Source organism: Osmerus eperlanus, chromosome 15 (assembly GCF_963692335.1).
Source record: "Osmerus eperlanus chromosome 15, fOsmEpe2.1, whole genome shotgun sequence".
In the NCBI taxonomy this organism is placed as follows: Eukaryota; Metazoa; Chordata; class Actinopteri; order Osmeriformes; family Osmeridae; genus Osmerus; species Osmerus eperlanus.
Window position 1 is genome coordinate 452,750 of NC_085032.1, and position 23,789 is coordinate 476,538.

The window sequence follows — 23,789 nt, forward strand, 5'->3', positions numbered from 1 at the left end:
TTAAAGATTGAAGAAAATTAAAGGGTGTTTAGAATGTACATAAAAGGCACCTTTCTTGGTGTTTTATGTGAGGGTGGCTGAAACTGAATGAAAGAAAATGTGTGATTGTTCCTACCTGTACTGCATCAAAGCTGAAAACGTTTAAGTTGCAATGCTCCTCTGTTGACCTAAAAAAATACAGCAACAATACAACATTAGTGTACTAAAGAAGTTACTCGTGCCATTGAGAAAATGTGGTTTGAGAAAGACTTAATAAGCCTAGACATTCCCAGGCTACGCCTGATTTAGAAAAGGATGCATAATAAACAAAATATTATTCATTCAATGATCTTCTGAGGACCTGAGACTTTAATGTCTTTCTCACATCTCTACAGTATTCAATTCCATAAAACCTCCCTTGTCTTTCATCAAGGGAGGTCAAGGCAGACGTCCTAGGGTCAAAGAGTCACTGGCAAACACTGGTGCAGACATTACAGGGGCTGTAAATGTTCATGTCTGAGACCAGATGAAACAAGCACACAAACACGCATAATAATCAGGCAAAGACTACTAGACTACCTGGGTGAGGGTCCACACTACCAAGATCAAGGAAAGGATGAAAAACACCCAGCCATGCAAGTTTAAGAAACAGTAAACGAAATCTTTTAATCAAAAGTTTTGCTCAATTGTTTGTGAGGCGGGTCAGGAGACTGCTGTCTTCTGGCCTGAGGGCATCCCAAGGCTTACATGATCCAAAAAAAAAAAAAAAAACACACACACACACTGCCCTTGCCATGGAGCGTGCTTAATCTCAACAATAAACACATTCACACTTGCGGTCGCATGATCCCATCAGAAGTAGGCTATGTTATCAGCCTGAATGCAGTAGGGCTGGGTTTAAGATAGGTCGATGGTTGTTGGTCAATGCGGTGTTATGGCACTGTCTTGTAGTGGAGATTTAATTTTCATACTGTGCCTGGTGAAAGTTGTTCCTTGGCACATACCTCTGTAATACTGATTGAATTTTGTATTAATCTTTTGTCCTTGATTATCTGCTATGCTATTTGTACATCACTTTTGATGGATGAATGAATGCAACAGGCCTCTTGATTCAAGTTGGCACTAGATTCCATTGAACACAATATTGTAGTGGTAGCCCGTTTGAGACATATCAGTCATTAAAGTTCAGTTTTTATGTTCTATTATCTGATCCAAAAAACTCATGTTGTAGGCCTGTTTCACTTTGACTTTAATCTAGACATGGTGCAGCTGGTTCTGAGATAGGCTTATAACATGATCTTAGACAAACATGTGGAGTGGAAGACCTGAGCCATGTTTCAGTTGGGGAATGTAGGCCAAACAACCACAGCGCTGACAAAATTCCTTATTCCTTAACAAAGACGTATTTTGGATTGTAGCAGATGTTTGATAAACTGCGGAATAGGCGCTGAACACTGCACTGTCAATGTGTGAATCAATGGCCACCTCTAGACTTACTTTCCATCTACTTCATTTTCAATGATATGTAAAACCAAGTGGAGTACATCCTATCTGGTGTGTGTTTGTGCATTCATGAATTTGGGTTGGTGTGTGTGTGTACTGTACTTGACTGGTTGGGAGCATGCATGTGTCCTTGCCTGCCTCGATGCTTCCATTGCTGGCAGCCATCTTTAATTCAATTAATGAACGGGAAGGAGAGGCTACGAAGGAAGGGCAGCATAAAGACAAAGGGCTTATTTACACCCTGGCAGTACAGGCCTCTTGCATCCGAGACAAAGGCAGCTAGCTCTCGACATTCCCTAGGCCAGGCTGGCAGGATAGACAACAAGTGCTTGCCAAAGAGACAGAGGAGTGTATGCGTGCTCTCCTTCCTCCTTCTCTCTGTGACTCCACTGCTATCCTTCGTTCAATTCACTCGTTACAGCATGGCCCCCTCCCTACATCTGTCAATCAGACTGCCACTCTTCCTTTTTCTTTTCTCTCCATTCCATCTCTTCTTTCAATGATGAGTCTGAACTGTGGAACTGTAAAAAGTGCAGTTTTCATAGATATCTTCTGTTCCCAGATGACAGCTTCAAACCTACTGCCCCTTCTGACAACACACACAAGTACACACAAGCATTGGAGTTTCAGAGAGCATATTAACACCCCAGTGATTTCAGACAACGTACATATGCAGAGGGAGAGGAAGAAGAAAATAAGGAGGGATCGTAAAGTTTGATGCAAGCAGATGCAAAAAAATAGTTGATACAGGAGGTTGGACAGGTCAAACTAATCAACATGGTGTCGCATTTCAGAGCTCTCCCTTTTATGGTTACAAAACTGAGAATGGGGGGGTAGAGAGAGAAATACGCCATGCAGCATCTGAGTATTTATAAAAGCACTATACAAGTTTAATGTATTATTATTATTATTATTAATATAAATAAATGCATAGCTATGGAGAGTGGAAGGTAGAATTCTTATTTCTGAACAGAAAGACTAGATTGTGCATACATTACCCTTCCCAGATATTGGTCACTTAGAAAATACAATCAATATGCATCAGTAGGCCAAAACAATTCTAATCTAATCCAAAGCGTGACAGTTTGCAGTGTACAGGCTATAAGGAGTTGTGGCCACCAGGTGGCTGACAAGCCGTGCCAAATGACGTTGTGTCCTTGTGGCACTTCACCCTACTTGCCTCGGGAGAATGTCCCTGTACTTACTGTAAGTCGCTCTGGATAAGAGCGTGTGCTAAATGACTAAATGTAATGTAAATATTTGGCGGAGAAAACCGGCTAATATACCGCAAACCCAGACGGAGTACTGAAGGAAAATGAAAATTGAGCGGAAGTGCGTAGGAGGGCTGAGCCAGGCTAAGAGCAGAGTACCTTGCCTGGAAATCCGAAAGATTAAGGGTCTGGCTATGAGTAATGAATGGCCCAACTCGAGGGGCGGCACCAAGCATGCATTTGTAAATATCACTGCACGCAATTGGATAACACTACGACCAATGTTTACTGACTGATTCCGGACTTCGACGTTGCATTGCTGTCGTCATCTGTTTAGCTTGCCTCTGGCCCGTCTATCAGATACACCGATGTGATTGGTGCAGCTCGGCGCCAAGGGCATGGGTAATGAGCATCATTACTCATTGCCAGAGTGACTCGCTGAGCAAATTCAAATTGTGCTCTCGCGAGAACTCTGGATTTCCAGGGTAGTTTTTTCCAACAATCCTTGTTGTTCTTTGAATCTTTCATGAAATGTCAAAATGCCATGAATGGTCTATTCTTGTAAGCGGTTTGTGATTATTTTTTTTTTTTAAGAAAACAGTATGTTGTGGAAATGAAAATGAAATGAAAAATCTTTTACATTTGAATAAAAATCTGTTTTTGCATGCAATTTATTGCTTCCTAATCTATAGATTTTTGACAATATATGGTTGCCCCATCATGTGGTGCGACCAGAAATGGCAATAACTGTATTCAAATAAAAATGCAATATGTAATTTCTGAGGCTAAAATATTAATCTCTGATCGAGTATGCATCTTTTCAGTTTTGTGCAATTCACAGGAAAAATGTGTATGTTAACTACATGTAGGTAGGTGACTATGATGTTATAGAACATAAACAAATATCAACAACTTTATAATTTCAGAAGAAATACAAATAATTTGTTTCTACAGACTTCATATTACTGAGAAATGTAAATAGGTTAAGGAAATATGTTCATTTTTTAAACAATTCACGGTCGCACCACATTACATTTACAAGGTCATGTCCAATTCATGAAAAAACACTAAAATCAGTTTAAATAATTGTTTTAGATAAATTCATTCATACACAACATTGTTAAAGATCCTGTAAAGCAAATTCCATGATTTGCTTCTCAGTACATTATATACGTGTGAAATGAGTTCCTGAAAGCATGTGCAAAGCGCGAAAACTTTGTTGCACTGAAATGTGGAGTCAAGGCCGAATTATACTTCTCCGACTCCGTTACGGACAGACGCACGCACGGAGTCGGACGGATTGGTTGAATTTATAGTACTCCGAAGGCTGTGGGTGCTGAAAACAAGAGATTGCGTGTGTGCGTCCTTGAGAACTGTAAATCGTATAGCTTATGTTTTCAGTTAATTTAAGCCTGATATTGTATTAGTCTATAGTTATTGCACATTTGAATTAAGTTAACTGGTGATTTTCGTTGTTTGTATTCTTCCCCTGATAGCTAAATTGCACGTCTGTTGATTCGATAGCGATTGGTGGGGGGGTTGGTCGGGGAAACACCTGGGAATAAATACATTGATTAGAAAAAAAGAAGAAAAAAAATAATATATACATTTTTTTTTTTTTTTGGAGCACTGAAGACCCATTTTGACCCAGGAAATTCCCTGGTGTCCCTCCACCCGCAACTGCATACCTGGATGCAAGAACTTCAGCTGCGCTGCAGCGCTATTTAATTTCCCTAGTGATGAGGAAAGGAAAAATAAGTGGATTGATTTTGTGAAGAGCCACGCTGATGGAAAGCTTCGGATAAACTCCAACAGCCGCCTCTGCAGTGACCATTTCAAGGCAGATAGATTTAACATGGTCCAGAGACGGATGGGGTTCACGGACACACAGCTTCTCTTGCAGCGCGGAGGCGTACCGAGCATCGCCCTCCCGGCCGTTCCTCCTCCGGTCGCACCTGGACCATCCACCACCGCCAGCAGTTCATCACTCAGTTCTGTGTGCTTGTTATAATTATACTAGATAACTTTTCCAGTGTATCTCTGCTATGAGTTAGTGCAAACCGCTAACTTGATATTAGGCTACTCGGTGTAGAATTATGGTATTTTGGTGAAATGGTAGCTCATGTGCTAGAAGTAGTTGGAGAGCACTGTCTGCTGTCTCTGGTGTCCATTTTTACTCCTGTGTTACAGCTCAGGGAACAAGCTTCATCTATATGCATCTGTATGTTTCACTCATTGAACAAATAAGTTGTAATTCTATACTGTTTTGTTCGGCTTGACGTAGCGTCCATTATCTGGGTCGTAGGTACTTGAGAGAGGCGGCGCCTTCCAGCGAGGGGGCCGAGCTTCAGCTCCTTCAGGCGACACGCCCCCCCCCCCCCCAGTCTCAAGTAGAGAAGACTTCTGATTTTCTCACGATTTCAAAGCCTAATTTAACATACTTGTCGGTGTTTAACTCAGTTTTCATAAAGTTTTCAATTCCACTTCACAGGATCTTTAATGTTTGAACAAATGCAATTAAAAAAATCATATTTATTGTATTTTAAAATTGGCCTGTTGAAAATATTAGATGTTTGTGGTGGTAAGCCAATTTAACAGAGAACCAATATAGTACATTTTGATCAATGTAACATCAGCAATTTATAACGTAGGAAACTGCAGATAAATGAAGGCTACATAATCATTTGCATGAATGTAGGCTACCACAGCATTGGTACTTCAGAGATGACAGAAAATTTCAATTGTGATCTGAGAAATACAGGTACAAAAACCACTGAGAAGAATTGTCATCAACAGCTGCATCACGGGCACTGCACTATCTATAAATACAGTGTGTTTCACTGACATCTTAATTACAGACTGGGCACTAGTGACCATTATGTCCAGAACAACCTGTGTAGTAACTAGGGAGTTGGGGGACAGGGACTCCCTAACAGCTAGCTATGGCACTATTGTTTCACTGTCTCCTTGTACTAGTCTTTAAGCTATTTAAAGCTATTTAAAGTTGCAACTCAACAACCGCAACAATAGCACATATGCCCTAAGAAGTGCAGAGTGCGGTGTAGTTTCCTCTCTGAGCAAATGGGGTTCTGTGTGAGATAGTGGAGACATGTTGTCGGCGTTAGAGTCTGATCTCAGAGACTCCGAGATCAGCAAACCACATCCTCCAGAGAGTCTCATCCAGCTGCACTGCCACAAGGTCTAGTGTCTTGGGAGAGATCATTCAGTTAAGAGTTAGACCACAGTCGACGAGCGCTCCCAGTGGCCTCAGAAGCAACGTGGAGAGGGAGGGATGAACAGAGAAAAATAAAGAAAATTGGGAAACGGAAAGACTACAGTAGGTTAGCCTACGTTAGATAGTGAAGAGTCTTAAATGTCCTTCCATGGCATTAAAAACATCCACACAAAAAAAAACATACTTTAAATTCTCCAGATTAAAGATATAGGGAGTCAGGTGGCTGAGCGGTTAGGGAATCAGGCTAGTAATCAGAAGGTTGCCGGTTCGATTCCTGGCTGTGCTAAATGACGTTGTGTCCTTGGGCAAGGCACTTCACCCTATTTGCCTCGGGGGGAATGTCCCTGTACTTACTGTAAGTCGCTCTGGATAAGAGCGTCTGCTAAATGACTAAATGTAAATATCCTAAATAGATTGGTCTAATCTAGGAGATTATGATTCAGGATATTAACACTCCTCCAAGTAAAAACTTAAAAAAAAAATTTGGATACTTGTCCTGTGTCAGCAATGGGAAGCGGATTATCCTAAATGTGCCACCTGACGGCGAGTGTGGAAAGGCGGTGAGACAGCGATAGCATGAGCTCACAGAGGCAAACAGAGTAACCTAATCCCTGTGACAGGCTTCTAAAAATCACAGTACTCTGGTGCCTTCTGGAATGTGCTCGGTGTGCTCACTGGCTGGTAGGCAAGCAAGCTCACTTGCTTGCTAGGCCCCCTCTGGCAATGCTGTACTTCCTCTATCTTACTGGCACATGAACACGCCTGCATCACACATTTGCAAAGACTCATACATTCTCTCAAACACACACTCCAACCCAAAATCAAGACGGCCAATATACAGGGTGACTGGGCTAACTTCAGGCTTGTTTAGCAACAATGTGAGACCCCAGAGACTGACAGGCAGCATGTAGTCCTAGCTTCCACAAACCCTCTTAGGACCAAACTCTAGCAGAGCAGCAAAGGGTCATGGGATACTTGGCAAGCCAGCTGTGAGATAGGAAGTGGGGATACAGAAGTGAACACAGGGTGGAAAAGTGATGCAATCTGGCACAAAAAAGTTTGTGTTACCCAGCAGTTCAAACCAGTTGATGATACCTTATTATAATATTGTACTGGTGCACTTAAACGCACACTTTTTAAAGAATAGTATTTTCTGTTCTAACAAAGCCAGCTTTGGAAAAGACCAACCCAATAAACATGCTCTTGATGTAAAATTCCCTCAGCAAATCCACTTAAAATTTAGGCTACACTGATATTTTATTGATATCAGAAGGAACATCCCGTTTTCTTGTGCAGATAGTTAGCGGCACTAACGTGTGTGAAAGCAGTCACACAGCCGAGTTATCCAGTCATCCCTTTGGGATCACCTCCTTCAGTAGTTTAAAGCCCAGGGCTCCAAACTAACTTTGTTTACTATGATCACTACTAGGGGTAGTTAGGGCTTCCCCTAACTGAACATTTTTATTTAAATATTTCCATATTTTAAATGCATTTCTGATAATGTGCCGTTTTATTTTTGTTCACGGTAGGGCTGTGCGATATGACCAAAATCTCATATCCTGATAACCATACATATCACCATATGGCACATTTTCTTTAAATTCAATGAATAAATAGTTTATATAAAATAACAACATGGAAAGGCCTATTTCTTATTAAAAAAAAATATTATGTACTCGAAAAATAAAAAGTACTTAGATTTTTCTCATTTTTTAAGGCAAAAGAATTTGGCCATTTTGGTCGCATATGCTCCCGAAATTTAACTTTAGCGACCTCAAAATATATTTGGTGTAGCAGACTACTTGTACATAATTCACTGGACAGGTTCAAGTGGACACTGCACCTTTAAGGGCGCAGTGAGGTCTGGGCTACATTGTGGGTAGCTAGCTACGTTTTCTGTTCAAAAAGGGTTGTCTTTGTAGGCCTATTTGAATAAACGACGCACAACGCTGTGTGTCAAAAGGGAGAAGTCTGCCGACCTACCGTCTTTCCAACTCTTTACAGGAGTATTTATGTGAGTGCAAATAACTGTTGTGGTGCGACATGTTTTCATTTCTCTACAAAATGCTAGCTAATTTCACAGTAGTATAGTGCCTGCTTTGAGCTGTCGCAGTGACCGGTCCATCGTCCTATCCAACGTTACATAACCAATAAAACTTCATCTTTAGATTCTTAACTTTAATACAGATTTAAGATTGTTTAATATTAGCCGTCAATCACTCCCGTTGTGAGACAAAGGGAAGTGATTGAAAAAATAATGGACGGTACAACAGCTCTGAAAAGTTGTCTGCAGTATAAGTCATGAGTCTCGCCCCCTCCATGTTAGCAGTTGGAACATGAGCCAAACAAAAAAGTCTAAGGGCACGTGTAATCATTTTTTTTCCCAAAGATTGTTTCTGTTTAGGTAGTTCTTATCAAGCTGATGTCTGTTCAAGTACTCATTTTTCTGATCAGTTGGTTTTTAATTAGTTTAATTGACGATTATAATATTGGGTCGGGCGAGTGTATTGGTGGGACCTCCATACCTCGGCTCCACCACCCGATCACTACTGCGCAGACTCTGGCTCCAAATGACATCACCAGCGCAAGATGGCAACACCCCCATCTGGGATATTTTGGCTTTAATTTTGTACAATCGGAGGAAGCGGAGTCGCGTCATCCATTCTTTTTACAGTCAATGAGCGGGACACCCGAGTGTAGAATACATTAACCACGCAGTTGAATAATCACTCACGGACCCTCCCACTCACACACGTTGGCCAACTCTGGCAGACTCACTACCTCCTCGGGGGGGGGACTGCAGAGAAGGGTGACTGGCGTTGGTCACAGTTTGGAATGAAACAGGACAGAGTAACACAGCAGATATCGCTATAAAATATTTTTTTGTTTTTGTTTAAGACATAGACAGCCGCCTTAGCTACAAAGTGCTGCGGGAAACCCTGCTGTAAACATATTTAATTTCCTAGAAGAAGGCTCCCTGTTGGTGGTTAAACTGAAGTGATGTCTGGCAGGGCTTGACATTAACTTTTTGAGGCACTTGTCCTTTGGACAAGTACATTTACGTTTCACTTGTCAATGCACAAAAGTCACTTGTCCAGGTAAATATTGTGTCTTTGACCAACAGAAATGAGCTGTAATATTATACAAATAATATGTATAAACTGTATTTGTTACATAAAACATTTACAGAATTTCTGCAGAATTAAACACTTTCTGTTAGAGCCCGACCGATATATTGGCGGGCCGATATTATCGGCCGATATTGGGCATTTTCCAAACTATCGGTATCGGCATTTATAATGGCCGGTAAATTAATATTAATGTTTTTTTGTTTGTTTTTTTCAAAGGACTTTAAGTTTCATATCTTAAGTTTGTATTGTTATACATTTTATTTATCAGAAACTGCATTAACATATTATTTTAGTGAGGAAATAATAACAGGAGTCAGATGGCTTAGCAGTTAGGGAATTGGGCTATTAATCAGAAGGTTGCTGGTTCGATTCCCGGCCATGTCAAATGACGTTGTGTCCTTGGGACGGCACTTAACCCTACTTGCCTCGGGGAATGTCCCTATACTTAGTCGCTCTGGATAAGAACTTCTGCTAAAATTGACTAAATGTAAACTACAAATAACTACTGTTAGGGAAATCAGTTTGTTTTGTTACGCGTTTCCGGATTTGTAAAATATTTTTTCATATCGGCCGATATCGGAATATCGGATTTTTAAATCACCAAATATTTGTATCGGTATCGGCCTTAAAAATCCTTTATCGGTCGGGCTCTACTTTCTGTTATGTACTGTATTTCAGCTTCGTCCCAAGATCTCTACAGACCGTGCAGATAATTTAATGCTCAACACTTGAACGGAGGCTTATTACTTAAAAGAGGAATTATTTACTGTGTCGTCTCAGTTACACTATCAGGGCTTGGAAATACTGTGACTTGCTAAAGTAGGCAAATGGCTAATAGAACATAACATTTCATAATAATTTCAGGAAATCAAACAGCTGCAAGACCCAGTGAAATGTTACATACAGCTAACAAACCAACTTTAGCTAGCATCGCTAACGACATTGGCTAACTCAACTTCGGTAGGCTATCCATTTGCAAGCTGGCCAGTGCAAGTAACATGGCATTTATTAGGATTCCTCCGTAAGGAGGAAACCTATTGTTATTGTTAGTTTTATTATTATTAGGATTCCTCCGTAAGGAGGAAACCTATTGTTATTGTTAGTTTTATTAGGATTCCTCCGTAAGGAGGAAACCTATTGTTATTGTTAGTTTTATTATTATTATTATTATTCTAGTTCCATGGGAGTCAATCGCAGCCCCTAGAACCCTTGGATAACTTTTTGAGAAATTTGGCACACTCATTAAGGACAGTTCCTTCTATACCTACACCAAGTTTCATGTATCCTATTAGACCACTCTAGCGCCACCAATGGGTCAAAGTTGGACTTGTGTTTACACACGCAACTTTTGAACCGTATGACTGATTTTCAAAAATGAGGTACCATTGGATTCCCTGGATCAAGACGAGTTCAACGCACCCTATGACGTCGATAGTTTTTCTCTACTCCTCCTACAATTTTTGTCAAATCTTCTTCAAAATGACCAGAGATGATCTTCAGACCAAGCCTCACAAAACTTATCCCATGGCGTTTTGACTTTCTAAACCGTTTTGCCGGTACAGCCCATCAAAATCAGCAACAAAGCAACCAAACAGGAAGTTGGGTCAAATCTCAGCAAATCTTTGAGATATCAACACGTAACTTGGTATGTCACAAGGAAGACACTACAACATGTTACCATGTGCAAAGGCTATTTCATATCTCCAAAAATGGTTGATATAAAGCAAATCGAATTTATTGCTAACGCTAAAATAATGCTTTACACATCCGCCGGTCAAAAATTGATACTTTGATTCAATCACAAGTTCATATGAAGACTCTTGAGAATTTTTAGTACACAAATCTGAGGAATAGTTGACTGTAACATGAAAAGTCGATTTGTGGTGAATATTTGAAACATGCATGCTTGGCTAATTGCTAACGAAATTTCCAATGAAATGTCTCCCCTGCTCTTCAGCGCGCGCGTGCTCCACACTCTCACACACTCAGCCTTTCCCTTGACACACGTGCGGGCTTGGCGAGACGCATACACAACATTTCAGGCAATTGTGGGCTGACCAAGCCCTCACTCATTCCTTGGCTTGAAGTGAAGGCCCTTGTGGATCTTGATGGTAATGCATTTTAGAAAAAGTTCTCAAAATCCTGAAACATTGATAGTATAGGCAAGGAGTAACTACCACACCACAAATGACGCACCATTATCCATAGGTGGCGCTACGGCCAAGTCCCAATTGTCCATTTACAAAGTGATGCCATTCGCATCCCATTTGTCCCAAAATTCTGAAATTCATTAGATATGCCTTATTTCACATGAGGAACAAAAAACCCTCAATAACCTATAACGGCCGCCGTATTGGATTTTTTTGTACAATAAAGATTTAGGAAACACGTTTTTTCGCTACTTCTACTACAATTTTTGTCCAATCTTCCCCAGAATTGGCAGGTATCATCGTCAGAGCAACCCTCACTGAATTCTTCAACAGATTTTTGAATTTCAAAACCGTTTGTCCGGCACAGCCAATCAAAATCGGCAACAAAGCAACCAAACAGGACGTTTGGTCAAATCTCAGCAAATCTTTGAGATATCAACACGTAACTTGGTATGTCACAAGGAAGACACTACAACATGTTACCATGTGCAAAGGCTATTTCATATCTCCAAAAATGGTTGATATAAAGCAAATCGAATTTATCTCTAACGCTAAAATAATGCTTTACACATCCGCCGGTCAAAAACTGATACTTTGATTCAATCACAAGTTCATATGAAGACTCTTGAGAATGTTTAGTACACAAATCTGAGGAAAAGTTGACTGTAACATGAAAAGTCGATTTGTGGTGAATATTTGAAACATGCATGCTTGGCTAATTGCTAACGAAATTTCAAATGAAATGTCTCCCCTGCTCTTCAGCGCGCGCGTGCTCCACATTCTCACACACACAGCTTTTCCCTTGACACGCGCGAGCTTGGCGAGACACACACACAACATTTTAGGAAAAAGTGGGTCGACCAAGCCCCCACCCTTGGTCCTTGGCTTGAAGCAATGTGTCTTAGTAGCTATTCTGTGGCTAGTTAGGCTAGTAGCATATTTCTATTTTCTTGGAAATATTTACTCACAAATGAAAAGTCTCCCTTTGCTTTTCAGTGTTTGTGTTCCAAATTCTCTCACACACATGCTGGCCCCTTGACACTATTCATTCTATTTTCTTCAAAATATTTACTCACAAATGCAATAGTTTAGCTTTGAAAATGTGCTGTAAGAGGAGAATAGTGTGCAAAAAATATATAGTTTGGAAAAATTTATCTGAGGATCATTTGTAATTTAGAAGACATTTTCAAGGGGTCTGAATACTTTTGCAAGGAAATGTATGTGTAGGAAACATGTCTGGCAAATTCATATTCCTATGGAATTTGCTATCACATCAGATTTTTTGTAATTGGATTAAAGGTGTGTCAATAACTTTTGTTTAATTGTATTTACTAGTTTGATCATGTATTTTGTATGATTTGTTTTGGATAATGGAACCGGATATACGGGTTTGAAATAAGTATACGTTGGAAGGTGAACAGAAGGTTAGTACGTTGTTGACATCAAGAGAAGAACACAATTTTTTTGTGTGCAGAAGATTTTCGTTTACATTTGATCGTAAGTAATAAAAGCATACCTATTACAGCGGTAAACAACATGTATTATAGTGTTTAATTCGTATGATAACTTCAACATCATTTTATTCTGTTTTTGTTCTTGTTTAGTTGAGGTAGGGATTCGTCTTTGCTAGTAAACAGTAGGCTATGTATTTCAGCATAGCAAGCTATATATAACGTTTCTGCTTGTGTGAGACGGCGTATGGAATTAATGTTCTGTGCGTGCCTGTACGGTTCGGTTATTCTATATTTCGTCATGTAATTGTGTTGTTTTAATGTGTGCCTTCCAAGTTTTTGTGACTGTATTTACAACCCAAATGTTTTGGTCGAAATGGTAGCTAACTAGCTTAGTTAGCTGCATAGTTACCTAGCATTAGGCAGAAGGCAATAAAGAGAGGCGATAGGAGCGATCGCTAGATGTTTGAGTAGTTAATTGTGTTCAGACAGTGATGAAACCAAACGATAGAAGTTTAACCTAGTTCGTGTGCGTTGATGAATACATAGTCAATGTTTCATTGACTTGTTCCAGTATCACTTTGTGACTCTGTACTGTGTTGTGGATATGTTGGCCTAATGTTAATGTCGAGAAAAGCAGACATGGCCCTTCGACATGCGATTAGTACTATAAGTAAATGTACTTGCGGTATAGTTGGGTTAAATTGGCAGCGACAGTTGTGTGTAAATTGATGTGGGATCTTATAGTTAGTAATGTTCGTGGTAATTATTGTTTTCACTTGGTGATAGGTGGTGAAGTGTCTTGATCATTGTCCTGGGAGAACGGTCTTACAGATGTAACTTAACATGTGTCTGCACAGGTGATTGTGTAGGCTTCCAATGTTAGCATAGTCTTGCAGGGATTTACATTATTAAGGTTTGTCTGCTTGTTTGGGACAAGTGGGTTTTTTGGTAGGGCAAGTGGAAAAGAAATGTTCTTGCCCCACTGGACAAGGTAAAACTCAAACTAAATAAAATGCCATGTTACTTGCACTGGCCAGCGTGCAAATGTTGAGGATAGCCCACCGAAGTAGAGTTAGCCAATGTTTTAGCTAACTAATGTCAGTTTGCTAGTTGTATGTAACATTTCACTGGGTCTTGCAGCTGTTTGATTTACTGAAATAATTATGAAATGTTATGTTCTATTAGCCATTTCCTTAGTTTAGCAAGTCACAGTATTTTCAAGCTTTCATAGGTTAACTGAGAAGACACAGTAAATAATTCCTATTTTTATATAGACTTTAATAGTTTGTATATTTATTTTGTTTTAGACCACACAGACAAACAAACATATACAAACCCAAAGTTATTTTAGTAAAATAAATGAAGAATGCCTGTGCCTTGTTTAGTGTTCTTATCAACATTCTATGGTGACAACTAAACCCCAACCTTGAGTCAACAACACCCAAACTTCCCAACATGTGGTATGTTACATTGTATAGTGTTTGTAATGTTTTTTTGATGTGCTTTTAGATGCCACGATCCAGCAAGAAATCGACAGCAGCCAAGAAAAGGAAAGCTGCAGAGGCCACTGTTGAGGTTTGACCTTCTTGTGAACAAAGCAAAACCAGCTTGTTTAAGTGATAAGATTAATTTACAAAAATGAATGTGAATGAGCATTCTTAAGAACCTCATTGTTACAGACCTATGTTTGTAATTTTCCTAATTTAGTCAGTGTTTGTATAGTTGTGGTTGTGTGTTTTTTCTTTTCTATTCTCCCCTCTTTCTTCCTATTCACTGCATGCAGGTACGGTGTAGTTGGTTTTTCCCAATCCTGTGACCGGCAATCAGCTGCCCACTTCCAATCAGCTGTTAGTTTCACATGAAATTACCGGAGTCGTCTGTTGTTTGGCAACACAGTTGCTTCTTTACAGTTTTTCAGAGAGACTTCTAGTTGAAATCATTGCTAATATTTTGTTAGAATGGTTTGCTACATAGTGCACTCCCTTACTACACCAGTTATTTTGTTCATGTTGATATGCAGTATTGTGCTTTGTTAGTGTGTTTTTTTGTGGACTTACATTTAGTCATTTAGCAGATGCTCTTATCCAGAGCGACTTACAGTAAGTACAGGGACATTCCCTTGAGGCAAGTAGGGTGAAGTGCCTTGCTTAAGGACACAACGTCATTTAGCACGGCCGGGAATCAAACTGGAAACCTTTAGATTACTAGCCGCTTCCCTAACCGCTCAGCCACCTGACTCCCATGGACTTGCACATGGGGGCTTTAAAATTGGTAAACTGTTTAACATGGGCATACACTCCATCACACACAGCGAACCTCTGGTAACACAGGAGGGAAGGAACGGGTGCCACCTCATGTATGTTTAGTCTGGGCTCTAGGTGTTTACTAGATCAGATACTTTTTTGGCATTTGCTTTTCTTTGGCATTGTTAAGCATTTATTGTTTTTCTGTTGTGACAATTGTGACAAACATCACTTTTAGTCACACTAAAAGTGTTAATTTCAAAACCGTTTGTCCGGTACAGCCAATCAAAATCGTCAACAAAGCAACCAAACAGGAAATTGGATCAAATCTCAGCAAATCTTTGAACTATCAACACCAAACTTGGTGTGTCACGTGAAAGACACTACATCATGTTCCCATGTGAGAAGGCAAATTAATATCTTAAAAAATGATTGAAATAAAGGAAATCTAATTTATTTCTAACGCTAAAATAATGCTTTACACATCCGCCAGTCAAAAAACTCTGATTCAATCAGAATTTCATGAAGACTCTTGAGAATGTTTAGTATACAAATCTCAGAAAAAGTTGACTGTAAGATGAAAAGTTGAATTTTGGTGAATATTTGAAAAATGCATGCTTGGCTAATTGTTAAGGGAATTTCCAATGAAATGTCTCCCCTGCTCCTCAGCGCGCGCGCTCCACATTCTCACACACTCAGCCTTTCCCTTGACACACACGCAAGCTTGGCGAGACGCATACACAACATTTCAGGCAATTGTGGGCTGACCAAGCCCCCACTCATTGCTTGGTCTTTAGCAAAGGCCCATGTGGATCTTGATGGTATTGCATTTCCGATTTTGTATGCAATGGTAAAAAGTTCTCAAAATCCTGAAACATTGATAGTATAGGCCAAGAGTAACTACCACACCACAAATGGCCCAATATCACCCATAAGTGACGCTACAGGCCACGCCCTCATACACAAAGATACAAGGCTTTCTGGAATGGGTAGGCTCACCAAGCCCCCTCCCTTCACTCCTTGGCTTGAAATAAAAGCCCGTGTGGATCTTGATGGTATTGCATTTCAGATTTGGTATCCCATTGGTAAGTCTACAGCATGGATGTTTCCATACAGTGACAATTTTTGAAGAATATACATTTTTCAATGGTTCACAATGTTAGGAGGAATCCGCCATTGCTGCTTGCAGCTATATTTATTATTATTAGGGTTCCTCCGGTAGGAGAACCCTATTGTTATTGGTGGTATTATTATTTTTTACCCATGGGAGTCAATGGCAGCCCCTAGACCAGTACCGTAAAAAGTTGTGAAATTTGGCATGTTGAAACTGCAGACCATTAGTAACTACCATACCAAACATGGGCCATGTGAGACAATAGGTGGCGCTACAGGCCACGCCCCAATATGTCAATTTTCAAATTGATGCCATTTGCAGGCCATAAGTCCCAAAATTCTGAAATTCATTACATATGCCTTATTTCTCATGAGGAATAAAAAAGCCTCAAGAAGCTATAACGGCCCCCATATTGGATTTGTCTGTACAATAAAGATTAAGGAAACGCGTTTTTTCCCTACTCCTCCTACATTTTTGGTCGAATTTTCTTCAAAATTGCCATAGATGATATCCAGACTGAGCCTCACAAAAGTTATCGTAGGGATTTCTGATTTTCAAAACCGTTTGTCCGGCACAGCCAATCAAAATCGGCAACAAAGCAACCAAACAGGACGTTTGGTCAAATCTCAGCAAATCTTTGAGATATCAACACCAAACTTGGTATGTCACGTGGAAGACACTACAACATGTTACCATGTGCAAAGGCAACTTCATACCTCTAAAAATTATTGATATAAAGCAAATTGAATGTATTGCTAATGCTAAAATAATGCTTTACACATCCGCCGGCCAAAAACTGATACTCTGATTCAATCACTAGTTCATTTGAAGACTCTTGAGAATGTTGAGTACACAAATCTGAGAAAAAGTTGACTGTAACATGAAAACTCGATTTTTAGTGAATATTTGAAACATGCATGCTTGGCTAATTTCTAGGGCTGTTTCCCCAAATCCTCTCTCCCTTTGCTCCTGTGCGCGCGTGCTCCACATTCTCACACACACAAGGGGCCAGAGCCCCTTGACACACGCATGCTTTATTGAAATTGTGTGCTGACCAAGCCCCCACCCTCGTTTTTTAGCCCCTGTTTCATTTCGCTTCAAATCGCCGTTACGAATATAAATTCTTTTTCGGCGGCCATTGTTGTTTTCAACTGGGTCCCGTGAAAGCCCTGTTGGAGGCAGCCACTTTCGGTAAGTCCTGTTTTTACACATTTTAAGCTAGAATTAATGATTGGGTTTGTGAAAGTACACTACTCTTGAATTATGGTGAAGGTTTAGCACTTTTAGACCTTTTAGATCGTGATTCTGAAGTGACAGAAAACCGAACTAGAAAAGTAGCTACTGTAGCTCTAGCTTTTTTCCTCTGTGTTTTTAATTAGTGAGTCATTTTGAATCTCGGCGAATTGTTCATCAAAAAGGTCGAGGAGAGCAGCCTTTAGGAGAAAAAGTAATTCCCCACAGACCTGTCGGCTCATAATTTTGATTTGGGGCGTGAAAGTCTTTGTAATAAGCCTATGCGGCAGGGAGACCGCATAGGCGGCAGCCATTCCTTGGGTGCGTCATGTTCATAAGTTCAACCTTTTTACAGTTACGTGTACACGTAAAAGGTCGAGGAGGGAAGCCGTTAGGAGATGTGGGAATTGTGCTTTTAGCCAGATGCTCCGATTATTTTTGTGATTTGTGGACCGGGGGTACTGTACATTGTTTTGACGTTAGCCTCAGAGTCAGGATCGGCTCGCCCACTGGCAGTGTGTAAACAATTTTGTATTTCACTCAATTCTACTCCAAAAACCTCAGGGGGGACATCTTTTTGTAGACGAGGGCCTGCTAAAGATAGCCAGTACATCTGATTTTTCAAGGCGAGCCTGTTTCATTCGTCATATGCCCTGAGAAAGCGACCTACGTTAGCCAGGCTAGTTTTGCCAATTTCAGTAAGTCAGGCTATTTAAAGGTCTCTGACAGTCAGAATCACTGTTTACAGGCAAAGGTCGAGCTGGTCTTTTGTCAGATGTGTATATATTGACCAGTTTAGAGGTAAAAACTCTTGCCAGAGCCTGGAATCGAACCCGTGTTTTGAGTGACTTTGCATGGGAGATTTGACAACCTCAAGAAAAGGCTCTTGTCTTCATTTGCAATGCACCTAGACCATAAGGGGCAATGCTGGGGCCACTTGTAATGTTAGAAAGGCCAGTTACATTAAACATTATTGCTGTCATATACCATGTTCCTTTGATTAAACGCTGCAGCGTTTATTACACAATTATCATTTGTGGTGCAGCGTTTGATAATAAAAAAATAAGAAAAATTGTAGTGCAAAAAGATATTTCAAGGACAGTTCAGCATCCAGATGGCATGTGGGTAAAAACGATCCCTGTATCTGCTGGTACAAGTCCTTATGCTCTTCTATCGCCATCCAGAAGGCAGGAGGGAGAAAAGACTGTGGCAGGGATGACTAGGGTCAAAAAATGATTCACTTGGCCTTTCTCCTGCAGTGCTGGCTGTAAAGGTCCTGAATGCAGTCCTTGTAATACGCTGTGCAGATTTGACCACTCTTGTAGTGTCTTCCTGTCCTAGGCAGTGCTGTTGCCAAACCATGTTGTAATGCCACCAGTCAGTATGCTCTCAATGGTCCAGTGGTAAAAATTGGTCAGTATAGTGCAATCCGTGCCAAGTTTCCGCTGTCACCGCAGAAAAAAAGAGCCTCTGTTTCGCTGTCCTTGTAACCACACCAATATGGTGGTCCAACTCAGGTCCTCGCTGAAGTTGATACCAAAAAATCAGAAACTTTTGACTCTCTCCACAGCTGTGCCCTCGATGTGAATGGGTGCATGTTCTCCCTGCAGCCGCCTGTAGTCCACTATCAACTCCTTGGTTTTTGCTACATTGAGCAACAGGCTGTTATGCTGACACCAGGATGTCATTGTTGCCACCTCTGCTCTGTAGGCAGACTCATCACCATTCTTGATGCAGCCGATAATGGTGGTGTCATCAGCAAACTTAATGATGGTGTTGGAGCTGTTAGTGGCTGCACAATCATAGGTGAACAGAGAGTACAACAGTGGGCTTAACACACAACCCTGTGGGGCACCAGTGCTGAGTGTTAGACTGGTTGAGGTGATGTTACCTAGCCGTACTGCCTGTGGCCTGTCTGTCAGGAAGTTCAATATCCAGCTGCACATGGAAGGACTGATGTTCAGGTCCTGTAGTTTCATGATAAGCCTGGATGGTACTATGGTGTTGAAGGCGGAGCTGAAGTCAATGAAGAGCATCCGCACGTATATGTTGTTCTGATCCAGGTGAAAGAGAGCAGTGTTCAAGGCCAAAGCTACAGCATCATCTGTAGACCTGTTCGGCCTATATGCAAACTGGAGTAGGTCTAATGCAGGTGACAGGCAGGATGTAATGTGGTCTTTGACTAACCTCTCAAAGCATTGACAACAGAAGTGAGTACAACAGGGCGGTAATCATTGAGACAGCTCACTGATGGTTTCTTAGGGACTGGGATGATGGTGGCCCCCTTGAAGCTATTGGGGACGACATACTGCGACAGGGAGAGGTTAAAGATGTCAGTGAACACCCCTGCCAGATCAGGAGCACAGGCCTTGAGAACACAGCCAGGGATGTTGTCAGGTCCTGGAGCTTTATGCACATTCACTGTAAGTGATAAGTTTAAGGTTGTTATAGAGGTTGTTAGCAATCTAAGGAAACCTCTATTCCCTTGTGTACACTACAGCATCCAGCAAACAAAGTATGTTGTTTTGTGTCTGTATTTTACTTTGGTGAACGTTATTTACATGCTGCACATGTCATTGTATGTTCATATTAAGCTAATGTGGTCTTTATTTTCTCATTACAGCGTGAGTTTAGTTTTAACGTTGGATTTGGAGAAGAAGCTTCAAATAAACCTGTAGCAAGTAAGACACTTGTGCCTGCCAGTGCTTCATGGGAATTATAGTACACTACACTTGTGAATTACTTGTGTAATAAATACTGTGTTTTAATTTAAACCAATTAAATAACCGTTTTCTGATTTTTGGGGGGAGGCGTTTAATCGAGGGTGCCATTTATTACATAATGTTCATTTTTGGTGCAGCGTTTATTCCAGGGCAACGTATAATCAAATAAAAACTGTAGTTTTCTTCCCAGCATTGCAAACACTAGCAGGCAAAAGCAGTGGTGCCCAGATATGTTTCATAGGACTGGCAAAAAAGAGAAGCACAAAGGTACAACATCCTCCCACTACCATTATCTCAAATTCACTCTCCTGAGTTTCCTCTATGTATATCCGTAACTGCTATAGTATGGGCCTATATGAAAGTTTCAAAGAAAAAGTGTAATAATGCAGAATACAGGAAAGGAACAGTGTGCTGGTGTGGAAAGTCCCCACAAACTGCAGAATGGCCAGAAAATATTAGATTTTACATTAGATAGTATCAAGGCCCAATTGCAAAAGAGGTCCAAAGGATATTTACAATTGTAGTAGGCCATTAATATGTTCAGGGGTGTAATTTGTTGGATAAGAAGCCCCACCCCCAACTCCAGAGTTGATGTTATCTTTACATATAGATAGACATTAGCTCTACCGTGGTCCAGTTGCCCGCATGACTCTTGTCAGTTATCGAAGCCCATTACATGGTTTTTTAATTTTCAAAACCCTTTGCCCGGTACAGACAATCAAAATGTGCCGTTAAGCCAGCAAACAGGAAGTTGGGTCGTATCTCAGCAAATCTTTGATGGATTCACACCAAACTTGCTGCGTGTACTCGTTGCTCTCTTCTGAGGATGTCTAAAATGTTTTCTGGGTCATTTGACTGCTTGGCCACCTCATTGCTGCTTGCAGCTATATTTGGATTTGGTCAGATTTGGTATCCCATTGGTAAGTCTGCAGCATGGATTTTTCTATACAGTGACAATTTGTGAAGAATATACATTTTTCAATGGTTCGCAATGTTTTGGAGGAATCCGCCATTGCTGCTTGCAGCTATATTTTTAGTTAAGTTTTAACTTGTCCAGTGGGGCAAGTCAATTTCTATTCCACCCTACAAAAAAATCCACTTGTCCCGGACAAGCGGACAAGCCTTAATGTCGAGCCCTGTCTGGGAATACAACCATGTCATATTCTTGTCCTCACACACACAATTGTCCTGAACTTCATGGCAGTGCTAGTTTGGTCAGACTTAATAGAGTGCATTGCACACCTTCTTTCATCATGTCTAGCCACTATACACAACAACATAATATAGCCTATAACAGAGTGCTGACTTAAAGGACTGCGCTAACCAGTATCAAATCATTCCACTACAGCTACTGAGGTATGTAGATAACTATTAGGGGTGTAACGATACACTCAGCTCACTATTTGATACGTATCACGATACTGGGTTCACGATAGGATACGTAGATATGTTGAACCCCCCCCCCTCCAAAAAAAACCCTGAAATTTAACAACTTCAAGAATATTAGGGCTGTCCCCGACTAAGGTTTTCTTTGGTCGACCAAGACTCGACTAAAACGTCTGAAAATCGACTAATCAAATTTGAAACGCTTTTTTTTCCCACAAAAAAAAAATGGACAAACATTTTCCCGATCTGACTCAATGGCTGCTGGACATTGCAGATTCAGCCGCTGATAGCCTATTAATAATAAGACTCGTATCACCAGTCCTGTTGTAACCGAATGCCGATGGTATTTAGTATCTCTTACAATGTACTACAAATTACAAATATTGTTTGTTTAACATGCAAATCATCAGAGCGCGCTTATCACTGCCTGAACACTTGCAAATGTGCAAAATACCAAACCAAAACAAAGCGCAGATTAACGAAAGGGAAAACAGTAACACCTTTTCTTTTAAATTATATATTTTTAGAGTTGCTTTATTTGTCTTACATAATATAATCTACAATTTCTGTAGAACATTTCGTTAATTCAGCAATGATGAAAAAGCGGGAATCAGAACTCACACTGCCATACGGCAGCTCAACTAAAAAAATCTTAGTCGACCAAGAGCATATCGACCAGAAAATCGACTAGTGACTGAGTGGGGACAGCCCTAAAGAATATGCAATATTTCTGGATTTTATTTAAACTTCTGTATGTTAAGTAACTATGTTTGTGTGTCACTGAACAACAACACTGATGTTTTACATGAAATTAGATGACATCAACCTTTAGTTGCGTGAGTTCTAAATATTATAGTTATTTTGTAGGGGTGGGAAACTTTTGGTACCTCACGATTCAAATCGATTCTTGGGGTCACGATTTGATTAAAAATCGATTCAATATATGCTTACATTTGATTCCAGTTTGCTGTTTAGTGTTACTTATTTCTATTTGACTGTGATAGGCAGTTAAGTGTTGAAGAAAAAAATCCCAATGCACCTTGAAATGTATTGTTTTTCTTGCAGTTTAGTAAACTCATTGTTATAAAATTATATATATATAATATATACAAAATATATAGAAACATTCGATTTTTGAAATTTGTGACTTATTAAAAAAAAAAAAAATTGATTTTTGAAATTTGCGAATCGATATGAATCACTAGAAGACTGAATCGTGATTCAAATGCGAATAGATTTTTCCCCCCACCCCTATTATTTTGCCGAAACGGTAGCAAGCTAGCTAGCTAGCTTTAGTTAGCTTCTGGGCTAAGTTACCTAGCATAATACTCGTAGCAATGCTACTACCATGCTGGTGTTAATTGTTAGCCTTCTCATTAGTACATTTTGAAACCATATTAATGCGTTTGTCGCATAGTTTTTGTGTCTTGGAAAATATATAACTAACTCATGTTTGGTCTGATTATTTTTTACCATCCTCTTGACGAGTGACTGGAAAACCAAAATGCTGCCAGACGTTGGACTTGTAAGTGGATGGGGCAACTTCTATTTCAGTTTCAGACAAACTCATTTTGCTCTGCTAGGCTTCTGCCCAGTTCAAGCTGTGAATGCTCAATGCTGTGCACGCGTGACGCAGGTGCAAGAGGTTGCATGTTGGTAGCTCAACCAATAGGATAAAACGGATGGCATATCTAAAAGAATATCGCCATGACTCTACGATACATAATGTTACATTTTTGTACCGTGATATATTGTACCACAATATATTATTACACCCCTAATAACTACTGCAGTTGTTTTCCTGGTTGTATTGGGCATAAAGATCAATACTATTTGTCAGTGGAAACGAATGCTAAAGCAATTAATAGCCATGATATGCTGATGGTTCATTAACTTCAGGAATTCAATGCAAGAAATGTTAATTTAAGAACCAAAACATTAATGTTTTATAACAAGGGAGGCAATAGCTTTTTCTAAGCCTGAAGTGTGGATGGTAATGTATTCATTAGGATGAATACATTACCTGCGTCTGTGGAACCAGCACATCTGTGTCCCAACCCTGCTATTTGCTAGATCTGCTATCTACATTAACTCCAACAATGGCCTTATTCAAGCCATCCAGGATACAAACTCAAAACGTAAATAAGCTCTACCATTTCATCATTGACGATACACCTGTGGGGGTGTTTCCCAGGCAGCTGTCTGCCTACAAAGCAACTTGGGACACAGGGTTTAAAAAAAAATATCAGGCTACTTCATAATATAAGCAAGGATTATAAAACAGGAGACTTTAACAATTAATAATCATGTCATGTAATCTACCTGTAGCTGTACACCTCTTTGCAAATCCTACTTCTCCGGAAGCATCCCATGTGGCAAACTAGCAGATCATTTGTAAACCGCAAGAGATAATGGTCCCGGACAGGT

At 40.2% G+C, this 23,789-nt stretch overlaps 1 protein-coding gene across 2 annotated transcripts in view; it reads right to left on the bottom strand.

The window, feature by feature from the left end:
- nck1b (NCK adaptor protein 1b) overlaps positions 1-23,789 on the bottom strand; it is a 98,457-nt gene that overhangs the window by 61,281 nt on the left and 13,387 nt on the right. The window contains exon 2 of one of the 2 annotated variants that reach the window (XM_062480293.1): positions 116-167. The exons of the other annotated variant lie outside the window; for it this stretch is intronic. The gene's annotated coding sequence lies outside the window, so the exon portion shown is untranslated. The remainder of the gene's footprint in view (positions 1-115; positions 168-23,789) is intronic. 2 annotated transcript variants of the gene reach the window in all.